General features: G+C 35.5%; 1 protein-coding gene across 4 annotated transcripts in view; it reads right to left on the bottom strand.

The window, feature by feature from the left end:
- Positions 1 to 12,015, bottom strand: part of LOC148215163 (uncharacterized) — a 45,946-nt gene that overhangs the window by 12,022 nt on the left and 21,909 nt on the right. For 2 of the 4 annotated variants that reach the window (XR_015796866.1, XR_015796865.1), the window contains one exon: positions 10,729 to 11,869. The exons of 1 other annotated variant lie outside the window; for it this stretch is intronic. The gene's annotated coding sequence lies outside the window, so the exon portion shown is untranslated. Of the gene's footprint in view, positions 1 to 1,268; positions 2,906 to 10,728; positions 11,870 to 12,015 lie in introns of those variants that run through there. One more of the 4 variants, XR_015796868.1, reaches the window with a different exon arrangement.

Raw genomic sequence — 12,015 nt, 5'->3', positions numbered from 1 at the left:
GATAGCAGAGCTGTTTCACACCAACTTCACTAAATTATGTAACAACTATAATTTAGAAACTCTGCCTTAATCAGAGTTTCTCTTTTTATAAGACTGCTTTTGTAAAACCATGTAATAACCTTGCTGAGCTCAGATGTGCCATTTGTACTGAGATAAACCATAAAATATGGTCTTGGTTACTTCTGATCTTCACACACTATATTAAGTCATAACATGGGTTGCTTAGTTTTGGCCTGTGTGAATGGAGTAAGTGAAGAGTTGGTATTAAGGCAGTACTATGAGAGCTGGTTCTCATATTAATAAGAAGGCTAGTAGCTGCTTCCAATAGCTGCAGCTTCAGTAAATAGACCTCCTTTTACTTTCACCAAAAGAGCATAAGGAAGAGAATGAGAATCTAGCTGCTTTAATTTGGCTATATATAGTTTTCTCATTTGGAAACTAAAGCACTTACTGGGATTCTTGTGTTGTTACTTTAACCCTTTTCCTAATAACCTTTACTCATTTCAGCTACAAGATACTTATTCCTTGGATTTATCATTTCCAGTCCTGGTTGCTCCCAAGGCAGATTGACAAATACTTCGTTTGTTATTTCCTGCCAGATATACAGTATTAGTTTTACCAGATAATGCAAAACTCTGGACAGCCATTGGATGGCAGCAAAGATTTTGCTGCCATCTAATGGTTGTCCACATTTTTGCACTTCAGATCTATTATATGTGGTCTGTTTTTGTGACCTGCCCAAGCTTCTAACCAATCCACAGAAGTGCAAGACAAAAGCATCTAAAAAGAAAGAAATAAAACTAAAAAGTAATCATTCATTGAACAACAAAACAAGAATGACTTTGACTTGTTTTTGGGATATTCCAGAAGTCATGATTAAAACAAACCATGGCTTAACATGATGCCTTAAATTGTCCCATCAGGTTTCTAAGGTCATTAACTGTAGTTTTTCAAAGTAATCACTGTATTAATGCTCCATTAGCTTACAATTCCTACCTTATCAGATGTGTAGATGTGCAGACCTTAAAATAATTATTTGCATTTATAATTATTGATTACATTAATTGATTGATCACAGTTGTTCATATACTACTTCTACCCAAGATTTCAGGCAATTTAGAAACATAAAAATAATAAAATAATAAGATAACATAAACCCCAATAAACAACCAACATAAAAGCAAAGTCCAAATCCAAACACAAAGTAGCCCACCATTATTATAAAAATTAAAAAGACTGCCTAAACTAAAATGTGTTTAGAAACTTACGTAAGATCAAAAATGAAGGGACCATGCACAGGTCTCAGGGCCATTTTTTCCAAAAAATCCAGGTCTATGTCTAGTAGAGTTCATGATGACATCCTGAGTAGCTAACGGCCAGAACAAAATTCATATTTATGATTTTATCTAGAAGAAATATATTCCTTACTGCAGTATAAAGCCTGTCCATATTTGTAATATATCACTGTAGCAATAGTTAAATGATACTACAAATTGCTAATATGGAAATTCTATAGGTGTTAAAGAAATGCACTGTATCATTCCCTCCCATAATTACCATCATATCCCTTAATATCTCAAGAGAGAACAAGATACAAATTCTTACTTTAAGAACAGTTAGATATGGGAATAGTTATACGGATTTTTATTTATGATTTAGGGTTTTGTAAGCCACCCAAAACAGGTAAGTAAAATATAATAATTATAGTACAGTTGCTTGTACAGCTACAATGCCAGGAAAGGTGGAAGGTAAGAGAAGAGGACAACTAACAGCAAGATGAACAGATTCAATTTCAGTGATGATGGATGCACCATTAGGAGGCCTGAAGGGCCAGTGTGAGACAGATCATTCTGGAAAAGGTCTATCTATGTCCTTGCTAAGAATCAACACCAACATGATGGCACATAACCAATCAATCAATCAATTAAACTAAAAGAACTGAAGAATCCCATTGTTGAAGCATTCAAACCAAGTTTTATTCCATATTTTGTACCATGAAGAATCAAATTGGGCAGTGTTGAGATTCAGGGTTTAGTGACTATGGTCTAGGCAGCAGATTTCCTGACATTTCACCAGCAACTGTGGCTGGCATCTTTAGAGGCCCAGCAGTCTGCTACACAGACCACAGGCAATTGAGCAGGGACTGACTGGGCCTCTTTCTTTATAGCCAGGTGACCTGACTTATGATTGGTCTTTATCCAAGCTGGTTTCTGATTGGTGCAAGTTGGTGAGGGTTGGTCTCTGATTGGTTCTTTGTGCTTGATCCTGATTGGTCACATTGGTGATGTTGGTTCCTGATTGGTCCTTTGTTCATGCCAGCTTCTGATTGGTCATTTTGGGGTACTGATTCCTGACTGGTTCTTTGTTTTTGCTGGGTTGTGGTTGGTTAGTCTGAGCAACTGAGTCGTGATTAGGTCCTCGTCCAGGCAAGTTTCTGACTTGGCCATTTATGGGAACTGATTTCTCACTGATCCTGCTTTTGGACAGGATCTTGGTGTGGGGCAAGGCAGATAACCAGGCTGTGTTACCCCTCACTTTCTTCTTTCTTGTTGAAGCTATTGGGATGTTTGTGGATCTCAATAGCTGGTGAAATGTCAGAAAATCTGCTGCCTAGGCCACACTCACTAAACCCTGAAGCTCAATACTGCTCAACAGATACTGGCTGTGAAAGCCTACATCAAAAATCAGATTGCTAGTTACAAACACTTGTTCTAGGAAACACTTTCCCTACATTGATTTTCCAGGTAAGCTTCTTTCAATACAGTTTTTGCAAAGAGATGTATTGTTCTAAATGAAATGAGACAAAATGAGCTTTGTCCCTCACTCAGATATAGGCTTTAAGGAACTTGATCTGTATAACATTGTTTTCAGTGTTAACATGGCAATCTGCTTTTGAAGCAGAAGGTGTTTCAGGATTGAAGTTATAGCATGGCTTTAACTATTTAAAATAAAAATAAACTAAAATCCATTGGTTGAATTAAGCTCACTTCAATAAATTCAAGCACTTTTTGGATCCCAGCCAATATGTCAAGGCAAAAGCTTTGAAAATATATATATATATATATATATATATATATATATATATTGTAAATGATAATATTTAAGACCAGTAATAGGGATATTTTAAACTGTAAACATTGCCACAGAATAACCTTCTTCAAGGTGGTGCTATCCATTACAAATCTCAGCATTCTTAGCCAGCATGGCTATTGCAGTTAGGGTCACCATACATCTAGAGGACACTATATTGGGCAACATTGGTCTGAAACTAGGAGAAACATTTTTTTCTACAGCAACTAAGCAGATGGCAACAGGAAATACTGAATTAGGACAAGAAGATAAAGCCCTCTCCTGCTTTGTTTCCTCAGCAGCTGATACTCAGAAGTTCCCCACCTCTGTTGTTTATCTGCAGAACAAAACATTAGATTAAATATCATAAATTAAAATAGTATTAAATATTCAGAGATTGAAAGGGTCATTTTAATCAAAAGTAAGTGAAAAGGCTCTTATATTTCATAACACTCATTGTATTGTATGATCTGAGATTTCAGAGAATGTAAAATGTCTATAAATAACTTTAATAAGTATAATAGAAGACTGAACACTATAATCTATACAAAAGCATTTTCTCTGCAATGAATATATCCCCCCTTTCTCTAGTTATATCTTTGTTTGAAATGTTAGTGTCATAATAAAAATAAGTTCAGTTTAATGCATCATATCTTGGTAGACAAATATTTTTAATTCATTTTTCTAACACTGGGCAGAAAAGTCTAAATTTGGTATTTGAGGCTAGATAATCTAGAGATTATATAGCATTTGGTGAGAACTACATAGATTGAGATAGAAAAAAGCAACAACCACCCCCCATAAAAATATCCCACCAAAATATTAATCTTCAGAGAAATGGAAATTCCCCTTAGAAAGAAATCCAGGAAGGCAAAAATTCTCTGTGTGTGAACCCATTACAGTTTTTCCTCACTGCTCCCCATGTCTCTTCTTTAGGTAAATTATTTTAAAAAATCATAGCCAAAATATTCAGGCATACTAGTTTAAATATTTAATTTTAGAAACTGGAATAGAAATAAATTGCAAATAGAAAATGTCGCAATAAGGCTTATTAAAATCAATGGAAGTTACCTCAAGCTGTGCGTGAGACTGCTGACTCAAAGGTAAATCTAGTTAGAAGATAAACAGAGCTATTCTAAGTAAATGTGTATAAAATTGCACCCTTTATATTTAAAGTACAATATTTTATATGCCTAATTAATTCCCTTAAATTCATTAACCCAGTACAAAACTATAGCTAATGCAAAATTCAGTTACCCTTTTGCTAGTACATGGGAGTCATTACAGCCATGGTACACCTTTATTGCGGGGACTGCATCAGCTACACATTTGTTTCTAGGAGCAATCTGAAGTGCTGGTTATTATGCATGAAACCTTCTATGTCTTGGATCCTGGGTATATTTGACACCTTATCTAGAATTTGTCCATCCAGTATGAATTAGCATAGATGGCAAGCTGCAAGTCCCACTCGGCAGGAGATGGGTGGGGTGATGGCTTCCATCTTTTAAGGATACTCTGTTAATATTCAGAGGGGCAGTTAGACCACTTCTCCTCCACAGAGCTTTCGGGGAATTATAATTACTATGACTGAATTATGGGGGTCTTATTGGCAAGTTTTTAATGGAAGTGTGTGCTAAAATTGTTCGTTGTTTGAATGCCATCTGCTGGCTTGATCTGAATTGGAGACTTATACCCATATCAAATAGGCTGTAGGGATTCAGTTTAGTCACCTCTGATTGTATCTTATTTGAGACACAAATACATAACCCTCCACTTGGTTTACCCTCCTTCCTAGATATAGTAGCTCTGACAGTATATTTGTCAAGCTGTATGCTCTCAGTGGATCATGTCTCCTGTAAATGCATTATCTTATACTTAGAAATTGTGATGGAATGGAATTATGAAGGCCAGGCTCAGGGAGATAAGCATTTTCTTAGCTCGCCGCAGGAGCGTGGGAACTACAAGAGGATGAGACTGGCACTCCCTGAGGAATTCACACTGTTGTGGCTGGAGGACTTTGGGAACTGGGGTTTGAGTCTGGGAAGATTGATGTCAGGCCTAGCCCAAGGAACTCCAAGAGACAATGCAAAATCAGTTCCGCTATGTTTATTAGCTACAACCTCTAGCAAGAATCTTCCCAGACTGAAACCCCAGGTCCCAAGTCAGCCAGCCACAACAGTGTGAATTCCTCAGGGAGGTGCCAGTCTCATCCTCTTGTAGTTCCCACGCTCCTGCGGCGAGCTAAGAAAATGCTTATCTCCCTAAGCCTGGCCTTCATAATTCCATTCCATCACAGAAATCTAATCTAAACAAATTTAACCCTACATTCAGAATGCCAACCAGCAATGTTCCAAAAAAGAATGGTCAATTCCTGTAAATACCTTGATTGTCATTTAACGTATCTAGATAATTTGTTAAGGAACACTTCTTAGGCAGGAATTCCAGTTCATGAACAGTTCACAGTCACACAGTATTGCCACGACCTTCCACCAGACCAAACTCAGCCCCCTGTGCCTGCTTCACTCTCCCACACTGATATGTATCGAGTCAAGCTCTACGCTGTGTTAAACAGGCACTGCAGACATTTTTTCTCCTTCCAGTTGGGACAGGTTCCAGCTAGCTCCTAATTGGGCAAACTCAGTGTGGACACTAAAAGACCCAGATCTTTGTTTAGAAAACTAATCCATTAATTATCTCATGTCTTATGAAGGCTTTATCTGCTTCCCACACTGTTATTGCTGAAGTTTCATCACTTTATCCAAAGTAAAAACTTACTGTAATGATTTCAACTTTCAATGGGGAGTTTGTAACATAATCCAAACTTTGTGTTTTTATTTTCTTTGTTTGTTTTGTTTCTGAGACCATGGTTGCAGAATAGATCTTAAGGTAGTGAAACTGGTATTTACTATAACGAACACATCGTCAACACATAACTAAGCATGTCTAATGTATTCAGTTATATGATATATTAAGCCCAATGTAAAAAACATTAACTACTTTGATACTGTTTCTCATGTTTGTTGTTGGATGGTAACCATAATATCTCAGGCATGGAGTTCACTGTCGTGTATGTTTCCCTAAAAATCAGATTACACATTTTATTTTAAATATATATGCAATGTTAATTGAATTAGGCTAAAAATGCCAGAAAATATTAAAGAAGACCAACATTTTAGATATATCCTACCCTAATTTAATTTAAGGATGAAACCTACACTATCACAAAACTTGAATACTGGTTATTAGGACGTATAGTATGTTTCAGCTTGATCAATTAGCAATTAAAATGTTTTCTTCCACGTGCAAAACATAAAATGTTAATAGGTACCTTAAATACAGTTAGAAGTGGAAATATAATTGTAATATATTAAACAAGGGGGACAATGTAAGCATGTAGTACTATTTTGAGAACAAATTTTACCTTAGGCACATGTCAGTCTAAAGATACAAATACAACATTTGCCTTTGGGGTTATGACTGAAAGCATCCAGAAGAACTGCCACCCATACATTGCATATCAAAAAGGACCAGAGGCTATATCCTAGCCTAGCTTGAACTCATAACTGACACTGTTGCACTGTTTTTAGATACAGTAAACTCTTTTCATATATTATAATCCTCTGATGTTATTAATAGAGCTTATATGTGTGTTCTTGACTCCTTTTGCCTCGTTTCTTCTTGTTTATTATTAGTTTTGCTGCTGTACATTCGTTTTTGCCTACCTCAATAATGCAACTGTCTATGGGGCTAAGAAAAATACAGCGGCATATCTCCTCCCTTAATTGTGACTTTTGTTTCACATTGACTAAAGCAGAAATGACCAGATATTCCTTTGCTGAATTTTTCGGCAAGAAAGAATCTTGAGGCAAGAAATCAGATACATCAAGATGCTAAGTCAAAGGCTGATATAGCTGAATGTAGTCCAGTCCAAGCACATTTCAGAAAGAGAATCGATTTTGGTTCTACAGATTTAAAGCTTGCTTTTCTGTATCCACAGCATACCCCATTTTGGACTTCTGATAGTGCTTGCCCTCCTATTTGGAACTCTATCACAATAAAGATTCTGACCACCAGAGGAGTTCTAGATTAAAACAAACAAACAGCAACAAGTAAATACAAAACAATTCAATAATTTTAAATTAAATCATTGTCAATGACATATAGAAAAGAAGACAGAGTGAAAGGCAAAGTCAAACTGCTGAAAATATTAGAAAAATCGCTGAAAATTTACATAACCAAGTTCAATTTATTAACAGAAATAAAAGGGAGATTCTGAACGCAGAACACATGCACTTGTCTATACTTAATAATTTAATCACTTTTGAAAGACTAACTTTTGGGAGTCACCTTTAACATCTTGATGTGCTTTACATGGAGCTTAATTACACCAAAGGAATTCATGATCCATTAGATTAGTTTGGTTTTTACACTTGTTTTATTCCTACTTTTCAGGAGAATCATTTTATTTTATAAATAATGCTGGGTAATATTCCAGTCCAATACTCACATGACAAAGTAACAATGAGTGCTAAATTAAAGTAAGGAAAGGTGACTACATACACATTTAAGGGACATTTATGTCTAGTGTTTAATGTGGAATTTAAGAGTTCAGAGCCCACTATATGTATATTTGTAGTATATCCTATAATGTGTGACAGCATTAAGAATCTTTTAGGAAAGCTTGTCCCAAATGCTATTCTGGCACAAAGAGGTAGTCCTCGGGTTAAGAACGCCCAGTTTATGGATGATCCATAATTAAAAACAGAGCCTATTGTAGCAAAATTTGAGTGAAATACACAATGATTTGAGTTAAATCACAATGATTCAAGTTAATTACACAATACTACTTATACAGTATTATACAATAATGTTGTTCCAGTTTACATACAAATTCAACTTAAGGACAGACCTTGGGAATGGAACTTGTTTTTAAACTGGGGACTACCTGTAAACATAATGCTCCCATATGACACCATATAATGAACACCACAATCATGTTCAGCAGACTAATTTTGTCTAGCAGCAGCATAACAATAGAGTTCCTCAAAAATAGAAATGAATGTGCTATTTCTCTCTCCCTCCCTAAAATGGTAAATAGTAAAGATCATATTGACTGCTGAAGAATATGCGACCCTGGTAGAGGAGTACAGAGGATTACAGAAAGAATGCTCTTTGTTATAACATTTAGCCCAAGGGTTCAAGCTGTAGGAATCATCTGAGCCCAAGAAGAAAACTAGCCAATGTGGTAAAATTCCAGAACAGATTTCATTTTTTTCCACTGTTTGAAGAATGGTTGTATGACTTAAAGGAATTAAGAGCTCTATGATTAAGGGCTGAAAAGGCCATGATGGGCTTTCTGAATCAACGCTAACAGTGTGTGGCCATATACCCAGTCCTTGAAGCAATTCACTCCATAAATAGTTTACAGATAGACAAAACAAAAGAGGCTAGATCCCAGGAAGTTTGGCCAACCATTATGGATTCCAATGGAAATCCAATGGGAAATTAAGATTGATTCTTCCTCTGGAAGCACCCACTAATGTTACTGTTTTCAAGACAATACTTGCTCACCATCAACATATCATATTGCTGTAGGAGATGATAAATATCCACATAAGATAATGCATATATTCTAGAAACATTACCTGTTAAAGTATGAAAATACCCTCCACTTCATACCGTGTAGAAACAAGCATTATAAATAAGGCACATAGATAATTGGTATTTCCAATTTCCAGAAAGGTGACAAAAAGCAAAGGGGGGGGGGCGTGGCACAATGAGACTTGCAAGATTGATACTAGCCCCACTAGATAGACCAGACCCAAAAATCGACAGCACAAGACAACTAGAACTATCCTTTATTGATAAGCTATAACAACAGAATCTTGAAATGTGGCGTCCTTGTTGCTTTCTGAGCTTGGTTGTTTGCTTGCAGATGTTTCATTACCCAACTAGGTAAGACTAGCAGTGCTAGTGAGTGTGAAGTTTGCTCCCTGTTTATATACAGTAGCTTGCCCTGCCAATGCTGGTGGGGTGTGGTGTTCTTCTTGGTAAGTTGGTAGGTTGATTGGGATATTGTGTTTAGCTTGATTGTTTGTCTGGTGTTAATCCTTGCTTATCTGGCTGCTGGAGAGGATGTGTTCTGGTCTTTTTGTTTCCTTAGTTTTTTTATTGTCTCTTTTGAATGGTATGTAAATGTGGTTTACCTTTATATTTGAGAATCTTGAAAGTCTAATTGTGCATCTCCTCCCCTTTCTATTATACCCACTGAGTCAGGGAGGGGCCAGCCTGAATCTCTTCTTAATACTGTCTGTTCCCAGGACTTAAGGAATGCCCTTTTTGCTTACATAATAGTTTCTGATTATTTGCTTCAAGGCCACCTCCCTGATTCTCTATTGAGGTAGGACTGTCATACATGGTGCTGCCATTCAGGAGATTAAAAGTCCAAAATGCAAAAGTTGAAATATTTTCTGTTCTGCCATCGCATGTCATATAACATAGAGGTGTGGTGACTACACAATTCAGCCCTTCTTTCTCACTTGGGAGATAAATTCAGTCTCACAGAAGATCAACAAATTCAGACTTAAAAAAAAAAAGATAAATATATATATATATAAAAAATTACTGTAAGTATTAAAATGCAGACATAAAATGTGGATAAAGTAATAACAGAATTACAAGATCGTAGTACCATCATGGCATGCACATTTGTTAAAAAAGAAATACTGAAAAGAGGTCCAGACAGACCTCTGCTACAGATGAGGAGCAAATGGATAATAGTACCTATTATTATATTATTATTACATTCTCATTATTACAATTCCCTAGAAGATTCTAATGAACAATTATGTCTTCATGAGTATAGCTTGAAATACTGTTGAAGGCTGAAAGGTGAGAGATGAAGAAAACTGTCAGCACAACACAGAAAACAGTGCACAAATTCCTGGCTACACATTTACATATTTCTGCAAGACAGATGACATTTTGAAAGAAATGCTCTTCTGCTTCAGTTTCCTAGATTTCTCTAGATCTGATCCTCTGCAGTGCAAGCCTTGTATGATTTGGTAAGTGAAATTCAGTGAGAAAGGGAATCAGTTTGGAACATTAGCCATGATTCTAGCCATCCTCTGAAATCCAATTTTGTTCTTGTTAATTATTCAGACATTACAAACTAACAGTATCAGCCTAAAGTGTATGACATCTTATGCTCCCTGTAATTTCTTAAATAATTATGACTGGTAAAATGGAAAGAGATCCAGCTATTAGTCAAAAGAGGTCAACTGGAGACCAAGGAAGAGACAGAAGATAGGCCAAATATTATCCATATGAGTTGTAGTAGATATTCTATTATTTTGCTTTCTTTAATTTAGTAGTAATGTAAAATGTATATTTAAATGCCAAAGGATGTGGATGTATTTTAATTTAATGTGAGCATAGATTATTAAAAACTTCTATGGAATCAAGTAGTTATATCATCTTGCTTTTTAAATTGAATTCTTATGTATGGATGTTTTACTATTTCAATGAACTTTAATGATGAACAAACATGACTTTTTTAATAATAATTTTTATTAGAGTTTTCAAATACAAAGATAAAAAACTAAATCAAACTAAGGAAATTATAAAAAGTAAAAGAAGAAGAAAGAGAAGTGGGGAGATTCTAATGGGGGATTCTAGTATGGAAATAGCTCATTTACTTAAATTCTTATAACTCTATCTCTTTTAGTTCAATAAATCTTGTTAAAAAAGGCTCTGCAAGAATCTTGTTTGGAAGAAATATGTAGGTTTTGATGCAACTACCAAAAAGTTAGTTAGATATTTTCCCAAACTTTCCCTCTGCTCACATGACATTAATTGAATTAGCCACATCATTTAAAAAATACAATCTTCCTCTTAAAAAACAAACACACACACAAAAAGTACTTTGGTAAGCAAATGCTTCAGTCATCATATAAAACAACAATGCAATCCTTTTTCTGTCAAGAGCCTAATATGAATTTTTAAAAATATATATTTGTTTTTTAAATGGAATATTGATTCTTTACCCAGGTACTGGGGTAGAGTGGTGGGAGCCTATGGATGGTTGTCGAGGCATCCTGGAAGGATGACTGAGGTGGCAGGTTTTTAGTGTATGCTTTATGGTTTATAGTTTTTGTAGTTTTATTGTTGTTGTGAGCCACCCAGAGTTGTGCTGTAAGATGGGCGGCTATACAAATCTTTTAAATAAATAAATAAATAAATAAATAAATAAATAAATAAATGTCAACACAGCGAAGTAATGGCTGAGGTTGGGATAAAAGGTAAATTACATGTCATTTTATTTCGCTTAAAATTAAATACAGTTAGCATTACTACTTTCCAGTCAAAAAATAGAATCATTTCACCCTTCTGTCACATGCATTACAATCTGATGATAACTTTTGGCTGTCTCTAGGTACATTTAAACTTTTCAGGAGTTGCATGGGATCTGGAGCCCCAGGCCTTACATCTCTGATATAGAATATTACTAGTTATGCAATCAGAATCTTCCTTCTTTGGCTTCCATACAGGAATGATAGGAACATATTGCTGTGTCATCCATGATTTTTTCAGAAAACATTATTTTTATTATTTGCATCAGTATGAATGGTATTAAACAACTATGTGATCCACCTAACTTCAGCTCTTCCTTTTAGTGGCTTACGTGTCTTAGTTGTCTGTTTTGGCATTGATTTAGTCCAGTCCTTTAATCAGGGGAATGTAATCTATGAAAAATTCAGCATCATATTCTACCCATGTAAAATTAGAGATCTTTGCACATCTGTCAAGAAAAAAAAAAAGAGAGTGAGAGAGAGAGAGAGAGTAGCTGACAAGCTTGTTCTTGTTATGTAAACAGATTTCAGGAGTTTGACAACTTGAATAGCTATAGTAATTATCCCTTGTTTGCTCTTTGATGGAGCTTGAGTC

Source organism: Python bivittatus, unplaced genomic scaffold, assembly GCF_059951505.1.
Source record: "Python bivittatus isolate LINGU-HERP-01145 unplaced genomic scaffold, Pbiv_v1 ctg000350_np1212, whole genome shotgun sequence".
NCBI lineage: Eukaryota > Metazoa > Chordata > Lepidosauria > Squamata > Pythonidae > Python > Python bivittatus.
Note: the sequence above shows the minus strand (reverse complement) of the source record. Positions and strands in the feature narration are given on the sequence as shown.